At 34.6% G+C, this 11,460-nt stretch overlaps 1 long non-coding RNA gene across 2 annotated transcripts; it reads left to right on the plus strand.

Moving 5' to 3' along the window:
• Nucleotides 1–740: 740 nt before the first annotated feature.
• LOC127835512 (uncharacterized) lies at nucleotides 741–11,260 on the plus strand. 2 transcript variants are annotated; one of them, XR_008028548.1, is made up of 11 exons: nucleotides 741–872; nucleotides 2,757–2,990; nucleotides 3,338–3,443; nucleotides 4,225–4,457; nucleotides 5,186–5,299; nucleotides 6,938–7,026; nucleotides 7,414–7,485; nucleotides 7,652–7,715; nucleotides 8,783–8,821; nucleotides 9,142–9,323; nucleotides 9,846–11,260. It is a non-coding gene; the product is annotated as an uncharacterized LOC127835512 (long non-coding RNA). The 2 variants fall into 2 exon arrangements; XR_008028547.1 differs by having other exon boundaries at nucleotides 757–872; nucleotides 2,895–2,990.
• Nucleotides 11,261–11,460: the final 200 nt, after the last annotated feature.

Raw genomic sequence — 11,460 nt, forward strand, 5'->3', positions numbered from 1 at the left:
GGATATAACTTTAAATAAAACAGAGGAACTTACCTCTAGCGCGTGGCGTTTGTTGTTCTCTGTTAGTGAAGTGCCATCCGTAAACGAAGTATTCGCATACCCGGCGTGACTCCGGTCTGTAAAAACCATAACGAAAAATGAATACAATGCTATTATATCAATATCCTTAAAATTGCAACATAACATAACCAACTCATAAAGTTTTAGTTAAGAAGTCCATTTTTACCTCAAATAGCGTCGAATTGAAGTTAAAAGGCATAATTTGTTTCAGTTTAACTTCTGCTTAAATCACAATACAATCACTGACCTCTCGTCATGTTATGAAATATTTAAATATCAACCAATCAGAAGAAGGCATTACAGTGTAATAGGCTGCGTTATCGATTAAAATCTACCTGCGGTATACAACGGGCACAGCGATTGGAATGGAAAATGTGAGTAGTGTGTTGATTTAAATTGGTCAGGCGTGCAAAATTGAAAGATTCATTACATAATTTTTACGGAACATTATTGAGAAATGAATTATCTACACAGGTATGTAAATATTATTGCAATCCGTTGATATTAACTGTCTGATATCGGGTCTTGAATGTTGCGCACCAAATTCCTTGCGCATCAATATAGACAAAGAAGGAAAACTTTCGCTATTAAAAAGATAGAGTGGACTATTGACGCCAAGAGTCTGCCAAAGCAAAAATCATCAAAAGACTCTATGGCGGCAATTTATATTGACTATAGGCAAAAGCTTGGAACGCAATCACAAGAACTTGCAGAAGTTCAGATTGAGAATGAGAAACCAGAAACAAATTTAATTGCTAACTGTACTACAAATAGCAGTTCAGTATCAGACGTAGATACTTCGGTTACATTTGGTAAGTAAACAACAACCTAATTGGTGCATTGATTGAGATTAATTCCAGCCTCCGTCCGGCTCTAGTCACATGTCAGCTGTCCTTGGTTTATGGGTGTGTGTGATCATATATATCTATTCACAAAGTAATGTTTCCAAAACCAATGATACAGTATTAAGGAAAGTTTAAAAATCTGAAGTTAATTATTATTCCAGACTGATATTTGGATCATTTTTTAGCTCAGCGTTTTTCGGAGAAAACCAGAGTTATTGTCATAGCCAGCTCGTCGTCCGCCGTCTGCCGTCCGCCGTCTGCCGTCCGCCGTCCGCGTTGTGCTAAAACCTTAACATTTGCTCTAAAATCAAAGTGATTCCACCTACAACTTTGAAACTTCATATGTAGATGCACCTTGATGAGATCTACGTGCCACACCCATTTTGGGGGTCACTTGGTCAAAGGTCAAGGTCACTGTAACCTTTTTTAAAAAAAAAAAATCTGACAAGCCTTCATTTATTCAAAACTGCACCCGTAGCCGAGTGTGGCACCCGTTATGCATTGCTCTTGTTTTTAATTCCCAGCATTGTCGCACAACTTCTGACATTACCTTATAAGATCACACAGCTAGTATAAATATATCCTCCAATTACCTTCAGTCAAGCGGTTAAGGAAACAAATAAAATAATTTCTGAAATAATTCAAACATTGCCGCAATAAACGATGTACCTCAAACAATTTATTTCATTCCCATTAAATCCATGTAAAAATTGTTTATTTACAGCGTGTTAAACTACGCAAAGTCGATAGTTCCATGCACATCCGCAAATAATATACACTACACGCGTTGTCTACCTTGAGTCAAAAGGTTACATTAAAAAAGCTATAGTACTCGATTGCAATAGACATGATGTCAATTAAACTTAGAAAATTCGATTCACTGAACAAATTTAGAGAAACTGAAAGATTAATTTAACTTTTTTATAACTTCTATTTACCATTTAACAAGTTTCTGTTTTATCGGTAGATCTTCTGTTAAGCAACATATACACACAAAAAGCTCCAAGAATTGGAAAAAACAAAAACGTTCGCAATTTGTTCAAATAAAATTTTGGCATATGTGTTACTATTAAAAAATTTGATAAAAATATCAAATCGAGACAGTGTATACCCACTGAACATGTGGATAAGGGATGTCACCTATTTTTGTGATGTACCTGCAAAGATTTTTCCATGCAACATTTTCTGGGAATTGTGAAAAAGTAAAAGAATTTTCTTTAAAATAAAACAAATACATAAAATTATGTGTTTACACAAGCGCAGTGGTCTGCAATTTCTGTGCAAGTTTATTGATGAGTAGCAAAAACATGAACGGAATCGGCATACAATTAGAATATAACAGTTGAAGTAAGATTTGTAAATGTAATTAAACTTTTTTTTCCCTTATTTTAGTTGTGTCTGTAGTTTATATTTTCAAGCGGAGTAATGTTAGTAAAACAAAATACTCGGAACGCATGCATGTGACGTCATCATGAGAGCCGCAATCTTAATGTAAACAAAGTGATATAAATTAGGTCATGCTCAAAATAAGGGAATCGTACGATACATACTCATGATATTAATTAAAGTGGGAAAGTACCCCATACCACGGGTGTGTGGAAATGTATAAAAAAAAAACACACACTACAATTATGTTTCAGAATTTTGCGACTCATTGAAAAAAAAAAATTGAAAAGTTCGCAACTCAAAAAAAAAAGTTAGTGGGCCAGGGTCCTCACAAAATCATGGAAAAAAACTTGGAATATCTGAGAATACAATAATTGAGGTCTACTTATTTGTCTATAATCAATAATATTTACTGTCAACTCGAAACTCCTCAAAATATTAAAGAAAGATATGTATGCGTTGCAGATGAAAATATAAGATACGATACTGAAAAGGCCAAACGTCTTGAAGAATGGAAAAGTATATCTCCAGAAATTATGTCTGCTTATGTACAAATGCAGACACCCAATAAGCGACAATGTGCTGATTGTTGTCTCTCCACAGATGAACTGTACAGGTGTTGTGATTGCTGTTCATGGGAGACTACGTGCCTCACATGCTTGCGGTTGAGGCATAAACATCCTCATCTGCATTTGGAAGGTACAATGTTAACAAATACAAGAGAAAGCATTTATCATATCATTGAATTTGAACATAAATCATCTAAGACAGTGTACTTTTTTTTCTTAAAGTGGTATGACTTCATGTATTTAAAAAATCTTTGAATGTGTTAAGAGATATTCAAAGTACCATTTTAGAAAATTATCATTACATGAGCTTCATACAAATACGTGTATTACAAATGTGGTCTTTTTCAATACATGGTTTCAAAACCAACCAGTTCCAACTGCCATCAAACTCAAAAGCTGTTGTTATCTTGAACTTTAAAACTGCCAGGTGTTTTTAAATGCTTATTGAGCATTTGTCTTAAATGCCTTTTTTTACAGAACATGGCTTACCTTTCTTTCATTGATGATGATGAGGCTTGGAAATTGAATGACCATTCCTGTAGCACTACTTACCTGAAAAAACTTGTGGTCGTGGATGATAAAGGTAATTTTGTAATCCTATCATGTCTCACCCTCATCATTGTTCTTATCTTATAATTTCTCATGCTGACAATTGTTCTTATCTTGTCTCATGCTGATAATTGCTTTTATCTTATCATGTCTCTTGGTGATATTGTTATTATCTTATCATGTCTCATGCTGATAATTGTTCAGATATTGTCTCACACTGATCATTGTTCTTATCATGTCTAATGCTGATAATTGTTCATATTTTATATCTCATGCTGCTAATTGTTCTGATCTTGTCTCAAACTGATCATGGTTCTTATCTTATCCTGGTTCATGCTGATAATTGTAATTATGTTATCATGTCTAATGCAGATCATTTTTATTATCTTATCATGTCTCACGCTTATCATTGTTCTTATCTTATCATGTCTCATGCTGATAATTGTTCTGATCTTGTCATGTCTCACACTGATCATTGCATTGTTCTTATCCTATAATGTAACTTGGTACGAAAGATTCGTTGCAGGTTGTTTTGCTGTCCTGTTACTTTGTGTTAAACAGTAGTCAACTTATATTGGAATCTAGCTACATTCTCGCCAATATTAATATATGCACCCTGTATCAAACTGGGTCATTAAAAGCCAAGTAACTAATTATTACAACTGGAAATGCCCAGCATGGTTACAACTAAGTTGCAAGTTAAAGTGAGTTATATGATCCCAATAAATCATGGTTTTGCCAATTTGCAATTACTAAAACACTTTTATAGTTAACAACCATAAGTATTTTTTAAAAACCTTGTAATCTTTTTTAAGGTCGACAGCATTTGAAGACCCTGCAATTTTGCAAGTGTGAAGTTGAAGCTGTACGCTTGATTAGGTTCAACCTGTGGCCATCTTCAACCAAATTTCCAAACGTGGCATTTCACTTTGACTTCATGCGCTGGTTATGTGGTCTTCTTCTTGAAAGCTCGGTGTCATTTAAAAGTTTCTGCTCCGCATTAGACGCGTGGACATCAAAGCACATGAAGACATATATTCATCACCCTGTATGTTTGTACAGGATTTTTGTTTGAATTGCTTTTGAAGTAACACAAAAGTATAATATTTTTATATGTAGTTAATACATAAAATAAAGCTTGTTTACAAAATAATTTATGTATAAATATTTGATTTACTGATTCATGTGAATGATTTGCTATACTAGTATCAGTAAAGCAGGAGGTGGAGCCTTCCATTTTTGTGCCCCTCTCTGTTAAATATGTACCATCCCCCTTCCATTTTTATGCTCTACTTTTTAAAAGTATGTCTCACCATTGTACACAAATAATTACAGAAAGACCCTATGTGTTATAGTGGCTATTAACAATTTTATAGATTAACATACATTATTATTTGATATGAAAATTATCAAATTCAATTTGATTAAGAGCAGACAGCATGGAATTATGCTGAATGGATGGATGATTGAATATAAGTATGTAAGTGGAAACACCATACTGAAGTCGCTAACACAGAACAAAGTTTAACATCTGGAAAAGTTTCACAAAAAAGTTCACACTGCACCGACAATATTCCACATTGGGGGCATATGTCAGATCCTATGACAAGCCTTATTTTGAATTGCAATGTGTAATTGCCTTATGTGTATGCTTTAGTTTACCTTTAAACGTTTATTTTAAGTTCTTACAGCTTGCTTTAACTGTTGGTTTTGTCTCTATATTTTCATGTTTAATAAATTTTGAATAAATGGGATAAATCACGGTTATATTTTTAGGTCAAAGATTTGTACAAAGTGCTTGTAGGAGGAACAGCCGATGAATTTCGACATTTTATCTACCAAATGGAAAACATCCACGATGATGGATCCAAATGTCCAGCTTGTTATGAGGTAATGTTAAAAATAGTGATTGTAACAGAAAATTATCCCACCATTTTACAATTACAGTATTTAAAATAAATATTAATCAATGAATTGATACTTTGCTTTTTAGCTCACCTGATTGCTCAGGTGAGCTTTTGTGACCGTTCTTTGTCCGACGTCTGTCCGTCCCTCCGTCCGTTCACATTTGTTCATAAACACTCTAGAGGCCACATTTATTGTCCGATCTTCATTAAACTTGGTCAGAAGCTTTGTCCCAATGAAATCTCGGTCGAGTTTGAAACTGGGTTGTGCCGGGTCAAAAACTAGGTCACTAGGTCAAAAAAGAAAAAACTTGTAAACACAGTAGAAGTAACATTTCATGCCCAATCTTCATGTAACTTTGTTTGTCTTAATGATATGATGGTTGAGTTCAAAAGTGGTTCCAGTCCGTTGAAAAACATGACCGCCAGTGGGCGGAGCAGTTTTCCTTATTTGGCTATAGAGAAACCTTGTAAACACTCTAGAAGTCACAATTTTTGCCCAATCATCATGAAAGTTGGTCAAAACATTGGTTTTATTGATATCTCGGACGAGTTAGATAATGGTCCAGATCGGTGAAAAAACATGGCTGCCAGTGGGCAGGACATTTTTCTCTATATGTATATAGTGAAAACATGTGAACACTCTAGAAGTCACATTTTTGGCCCAATTTTCATGAAATTTGGTCAGAACATATGTTTCCTTGATATGAGAGTTGAGTTTGAAAATGGTTCCAGTCAGTTGAATAACATGACTGCCGGGAGGTGGGGGGGGGCAGTTTTCTTATATTTATCTATTTAAAAAAGCTTGTGAAAACTATAAGTCACATTTTTTGCCCCATCATCATGAAACTTGTTGAAAAGATTGGTTATCCCTTTCCCGCTTAGAAGCAAAAAGGCAATGTGCAAACAGCATAAAACCAGAAAAGCCTGAGAGTAACTCGCAGCCTGTTCATGTTTTATGCTGTTTGCTGCTCATCAGTATCTATGGTTTAGATATGAAGTCTTAAAATCTTTAATCTAGTAAGAAAGGTCTTCAATGAAATATTATTTTATAAGGAACTACAAATGCGTGAAAATACGTATCTAAGTGGTAAAGGGTTATATATATATATCTCAGACGAGTTCGCAAATGATCCCAATCAGTAAAAAAAACATGGCTGCCAGGGAGGGGGGCAGTTTTCCTTATGTAACTAGAGAGAAACCTTGTGATCGAACACAATAGAAGTCACAATTTTGCCTAATCATTGTGAAACTTATTCAATACATTGGTTTTATTGATTTCTCGCATAACCAACAGAGGCTTGCTAGCTGACTTTGTAAATAATACAATTCCTAAGATAAAGGGTTATATTGTCAGTCTTGTAACATGATGTGAAACAAAGAGGACATAATGAAAAGAAAAACGCTAACTTTTACTTACTGATGGAGACAAAACTCCATGTGCTAGTATTTACCACTGATTTGAATTAATCTTTTAAAGAAAGGATAGATAGCAGTTTACTGTTCCCTCAACGAAGTCGTTAGAAGTGTTGACTGTCAATTTCTCATGAAAGGTGTTTTCTTTTTTGAAAATGGATGCTAGTTTTCTGTGACAATTTAAACTTCTGGGTATTTTCTTATTCAGGATTCTCCCTCCCTGATAAGCTTGCTAGAGCAGAGGATATAGAAAAAAAAGCAAGGAGGCTCTTCAAGAAATTTTGGAACCTTTTGCAGGTAAGAAAACATGGACAAATGCAGATTTTCTACAAGTGTTTGTGTCATTATATAAAATTACCATCCCATATTTGTTTTGCAGTTTCCAGTGTTTAATTAAATGATGCACATGTCAATACCAGTTGTGAGATGAACACCTTTAATTGCTGGCTTGACAGAATTCGACTAATTGCCATCTCAGAAAATATTGTCCCAATATTAAAAAAAACAAAATGTTTGTGCATAACAATATAGAATTGAAAGACTTTATGTTAAATCAGAAGAAACAAAACTATAAATGTCCCGATAACAAAATGAACCATTTAAATAATGTTGATGAATTTAAAATAATTATTGTTTTTCTCTGTGTAAGTTCACAAATATTTATTAAATTGTTCTGTTGATTAGGAGTAACAACTGAATGTCTACAGGAATGGATAGATTATGAGCGGGTTGAGTGTATCCGCAGCAAATCAACTGGTATGTTATATGATAATTATTTGATTCATAAGTAGCTTAGTGAGTTTTTCATTTTCTCGCAGCATTCAATTGTTTTAACAGAAATTCAATAAGTGTTTACAAGCCACATAATTTGCTAAACATGGTCTTTGTGTTTTAATGATTTGCACTTCACATTTTAATACAGAAAATCACTCCTTGTCACCTGCTGAAGAGTATTGTCTAGTCCTGTAGGAGCTAACAAAATACAGGTACTTTTATTAGGAATAATGCATTTGTTACTACGTTATTTTATACAGATTCTAAGTAATGTTATTAGTTAGCATCCAGTCTCTTTGTGGATAAATAAAAAATAAATGAAGTTGTGATGTGCAAGAATAATGAGTTTTCAATCATAACACTTAACCCTTTTTTTCTCAGAATGTTTTTTGGGGAGATTTTGTTTTGTTTGTTAGCTCGACTATTATATATGAAATATATATAGTGGAGCTATCCTCCTCACCTGGGCGTCGGCGTTAGCGTGAGCGTGCAAATGTTATAGTTTGCTTTCATATTTTGCAAACTTCTTTACCAACATGACCCCAATCTATAAACAAGAGCAGACAACTGAAGCAAGCATTTTGTAAGAATAATGGCCCTTTTTTGTCTTAGTAATTGAATATTTTGTTAAATTGTGTGTTTAGATCCACTTGACTTCTAAAGTATCAAAGCTATTGCTTTCAAACTTCAAATATTTTCTTACTATCATGAGGGTTCTGTACCTGGCAAGGTATTTGACCTTGACCTTTGAATGACCTTGACTCTCAATGTCAAAAGAATAAATTAGTTAAATTGCCATAACTTCTTTATTTATGATCAGATTTTATTAATACTTTTACAAAACAACACTTGTATGAATACCACAATGGATTCCGTCCAAACCATCCCCCACGCACCAACCCTGAATCCCTGCCCCCCCCACCCCCAACCCCCCCCAAAAAAATATTTTTTTTCTTCATTTTTTTATTTTTGATCGTCTTATAAATGACCACACCCCACATTATACCCCCTCTCAACCCCCTCCCCTACCCCCACCTGAAAATATACCTGAACTATTAACTTGACCTTATTGAATAATTTGAACAATTTCCCCATGTTGTCTTACGTTATACTGTCAAGCACTTGAATAGTCGAGCGCGCTGTCCTCTGACAGCTCTTGTTAGATACATAGTACATTTACATAATGTTCCTGTAGTGGCCAGTGGTTAAAAATCATATGCTCTATGTATGTTAAATATATAATTATATCGCTAACAATTTTATGAAATCTTAATTTTAGGGGTGTGTTTGCGACGGATGTAAACAAAGATAAGAAAAGGTATATTGCATGTATATATTATGCATGGCCTTTTTTAATTGACCTTTTTCCATTTGATACTTATTTATTTATCTAAACATTCTGTTCTATTTTCTGTCCTCTAAGTAAGGCAAATTAAACTCTATCCACTTATAAAAATAACGATATGTAAATTACCCCCAGACAAGTAGTTTTTAAATGGTCAAAGATTAATGCATGTTATAGATTCTTTGCCTAATGCGTGTATAAAATAATTACTTTAAAAAGTCATTTCACCTTTAAATGCCAATCTTACATACAAGAACATATACATCAATAGGATGTAATTTTATCCAATGCAGGCTAGAGACAAAACTGAAAAAGAAAGGGAAGAAGGCTGGTGTCAAATGGGACTCAACAAATGTTGATTACCTGCGGACACTCAAGACTGCACAAGAGAAACTAAGACTTCAGATACTGGAGACCCTTCAACAGACCACTGCAGAGAGGCTGTTTTTGTTAGATTTAATGAAAAAGTATGCAAGTAAGTATAAAAATCCATTTCTATATGATACAAGTTATTGTCACCTTAATGTAATACAAATATCTTCCTTAGACCTTTCAGTGTGTTTTTCATTACTGAATATACTTCATTATTTTTGTCTAATCAACAAAGTTGGAAACCTGGTTATTTATTGAGATATGAGCCATTTGGGCAAGAAGGGAAACAAGCAGGTGGGTTCCAGACAATCACTTTTGTTTGCATGAGCCAATCGTGATGAAACTTGTATTGCACATTAAGTTTGGGATTACATTTGGGACCAGTTAAGCAATGTTAGCTGTTACATTACATAGAATGTTCCTCGAAATAATTTGAGTGTTCATGTGGGTATTTTGTACAGTTAAGTGTGCTGGTAGTTTATATGCAGACTTAGCTTGAGATCTAGGTCTCTGTTACTAAAAACAGTAAAAGTATTTCCTAATTAAATTGTCACATCATTCATTACCTTTCTTTTAGGAGTCATTTGAAAGTTAACTAAAACTTAAAAAATAATGTTGCTTTTAGGAGGACAAGCTGTAGCCATAAGATTGGGCAAGCAACAAAAAGATAAGAGAACAGCTGTCGTTGTACAATGCGGTTGGCGGGGAAGTCGTTAAAATGCCGACACATTTGTCATTTGAAGATGTAAAGTCGTGCGACAGCAAGCTGTGGGACATTTTGAAGTCATCAGATGTAGGTGCTTGGAGGACCAGTGTGCCTGTGTCTGTAAAACAGCAAGCTGTTCGCCTGTTTTGCATGACACAGAGAGCTGCAGAAGAAAAGGAACTTTTGATTTCAGAAATGAAGTCAACATTACATTTCTTTTCCAATGAACATTCAGGTCTTTTAAACAAGGTCCTGGATAATGTTAAAGGAGACATGCCAGTCATCATCAAAGAAGGGCTTTATGTGGAAATGAAATTTAATTCATTACTGAAGGCATTCCAGTCATATCTCCCAGACTTAACACTGACTTTGCTTTCTGATTTTGCACAAAAGGTTGGTCTAACCAGCGTTCAAGAGGCTCGTATTTCTGAAATAAATTATGGAAACTTACCAGAATACGAGTTAGAACCCTCTGAACCAACTGATGTAATACTCAGTGATGAGGATTTTACAGACAGTGATAGTGACAATGACTCTGATGGTGACAATTAAATGTTTAAAAGACATCATTGACTCAAAAGCAATATTGTCTTAATTGTCTCAATTGAATTGTTCGCAATAAGTGTTCTAAGATAAGACAAACAACTGTGCTATGGCTTTTTAAATGCTCTTGTTTGTAGCTCAACTGGTAGCTCAACTGAGCACAATGTGAGCTTTTGTGATCGCCTTTTGTCCGTCGTTGGTTGTATAACACAAAAGCTCACATTGTGCTCAGTTGAGCAAAATCAGAAAGCAAAGTCAGGGTTTACTCTGGGAGATCTGGGAGATATGACTGGAATGCCTTCAGTAGTGAATTACTTGAATCACTTTCCAGCCATATCAGTAAAAAGGTGATTGGCATTTATTTCGTATTTAAATTCGCTTTATATATCGACTTTTCTCCCCGCAAATTTTGTTAGTGGAGCCCAAATTAGGTCATCCCGCTAGGAAATTTCGCAGCGAGTAAAGTCGAGATATATATAGAGCGAATATAACTATGAAATAAACGCCAGTATCTTTCTTGCTAATATGGCTGGAAAGTGAGCGGAATTTAAAAACTTATGCTTTGTAAGCACACTTATCGGCCACATTTATTGTCTGATCTTTTTCATCTTGTTAACTCAATATTTATTGTCCACTACCGGTGAAACAGGGGGGGGGACTTATTGTTTGCGCTCCGTGTGTCAGTCTGTCTGCGTGTGTCAGTCTGTCTGTCAGTCCGTCACACTTTTCTGGATCCTGCGATAACTTCAAAGTTCTTCATATTTTTTTATGAAACTTGAAACGTGGACAGATGGCTTTTGCCTCAAGTATTCTCATAAGGTCATTTGAAATGATGAAACAGTTGCTATTTTACGAGAACAATGATCAGAATAGATCATCTATAATTTTGTTGTGTAAAGAGGATCGATAATTGGTTAATTCTAACTTGTACTAATACTCATACCAATATTAAAACATACATTATTCCAAAGGATAAACCATTCTAGAATTT

The sequence above is a fragment of the Dreissena polymorpha genome, chromosome 1 (genome assembly GCF_020536995.1).
Source record: "Dreissena polymorpha isolate Duluth1 chromosome 1, UMN_Dpol_1.0, whole genome shotgun sequence".
Taxonomy (NCBI): domain Eukaryota; kingdom Metazoa; phylum Mollusca; class Bivalvia; order Myida; family Dreissenidae; genus Dreissena; species Dreissena polymorpha.